This window comes from Myotis lucifugus, unplaced genomic scaffold (assembly GCF_000147115.1).
Source record: "Myotis lucifugus unplaced genomic scaffold, Myoluc2.0 scaffold_791, whole genome shotgun sequence".
In the NCBI taxonomy this organism is placed as follows: Eukaryota; Metazoa; Chordata; class Mammalia; order Chiroptera; family Vespertilionidae; genus Myotis; species Myotis lucifugus.
The window spans coordinates 204,975-206,833 of record NW_005871839.1 but is presented as its reverse complement, the minus strand read 5'-3'; positions in this window follow the sequence as shown (position 1 = coordinate 206,833).

The following is a 1,859-nucleotide window of genomic DNA, read 5'->3' as shown; positions in this document are numbered from 1 at the left end:
ATTGTTTAGCCCAAAGTGGCTCCTTTCATAATCTGCACCTCTGTGTGTGCAATTCCAGCAGTTCTGAGAGGGAACTCCTAAGCTTTGGGTCCCTGGAATTCACCTGAGCCTGGCTCTAACATCTACAAGTGATGTTCTTTTGAACACAGAACAGACCTCTCAGGGTCGTCATTCTTTAAATTGTAAAATTCACACACACATGCTTTTTTTTGTTAATCCTCACCCAAGGATATTTTCTTCATTGATCTTTTAGAGAGAGTGGAAGGGAGGGAGGGAGGGAGGGAGGGAGGGAGGGAGGGAGAGAAACATCCACGTGAAGGAGACACATCAGTTGCCTGCCTCCCATACTCGCAGGGGATCAAACCTGCAACCCAGACACATGCCCGTGACTGGGACTCAAACCCAAGACCCTTCGGGATGGGGGCGATGCTCTAACCACTGACCTACACCGGCCAGGCCGAATCCCCATTTTATAGCTTTAACATTCGTTGCTGACAGACCAAGCCTCAACGCCTGGGCTCTGCCTCCAGAGAGCCTGCAGGATGGGAGGGTGCAGCTCAGTGGACTGACAGGGAGGTGGCGCTCCGGGTGCTGGTTCAGCTGCAGGACGTGCACGTGAAAAGTGGTCCCACAGGAAAGGCTCACTGGTGTCCACTGCTGGTCGTCCTGTATCTGTGACCTGCTGTTTGTCCCGTGTCCCAAAACCAGCTATTTTATGAGGTGTGTTGATGCAACTGATCTAAGGAGACATCTGTATCTGATACAATTTACTGATGGTTTGGGGTCCTTTACTAACACTTCTATGCTGTTCCATTAATTTTCACACAAGTTAATGCGAACAGCAATGAGGTAATATTGGAATACAAACGCTTTGGGAAACGGCGAGGCAGGGTGATATTTAGGAAAAGCGCAGCACACTCGGCAGGTTGTCTTTATACGAAAACCTAAACCAATGGGACGTGGACGGGTGGGGGCCCGCAGGCTCCTGTCTGCACCTTAAGGTCTGAAGCTGAGGCCATTGGGCTCACGCTCCCTCCTGACACCAGGTGTCGCCATGGAAACCTCTTAGGAAGAAACTACATCAACATGCACGAGGCACAGCTGTGTCCTCTTTATTCCCACTTTGGACGGTAAATAAAAGCTTCACATCCAGACGCTTAAACTATCTACATATTTTTACCCCTTTAATCCTCACTGATTTCAGCGGAAGGGGAGGAGATAGAGACCCCGGACCCGCCGGGACCTGGGATCACAGCCGACACTGTTTGTGTCCAGCACCGAGTCCCGGGGCCATGTTGTTGCAGCTGAAACGCGTCTCCGTTCCTCAGAGACCGTCCTTCAAGCTGCGGACAGTGACACCCGGAGGCTCCGCGCAGAAGCAGCCACAAGCCGCCTCACCTGGGGCCCGTGTCACTCCTCGCACCCGGAGGCCTCTCCTCACGGCCTCTGCCCCCCTCACCTCACGCCTCACACCCCTGTGCCCCCCTCACCTCGTGCCCCTCACACCTCGTGCCCCCCTCACCTCGTGCCCCCCTCCTCATGGCCTCCGCGGGCTCACCTCAGCCTCAGCCTCACGCCCGCAGGCCTCTCCTTGAGCCGCTGGCCTCACCTCAGGACCCGGCCACGCTGCTCCCAGGCCACCACTCGCCTCAGGCCCGCCAGCCGCCTGCCTCGTACCTGAACCCCGAGTGGCTCCACTTGGGCCCTTCCCCTCCTCAGGTCCACTCTCTGCTCTCTCAGGCTCAACGCACCTCTCGCCTCAGTTCCCGCTCTGCCCGCACATCATGCGGGTCCTGTGTGAGGACGCACAGCGAGGCCACGCTCCTACGTCCAGACCGCTCCTGCTTCAAGGTCCGGCC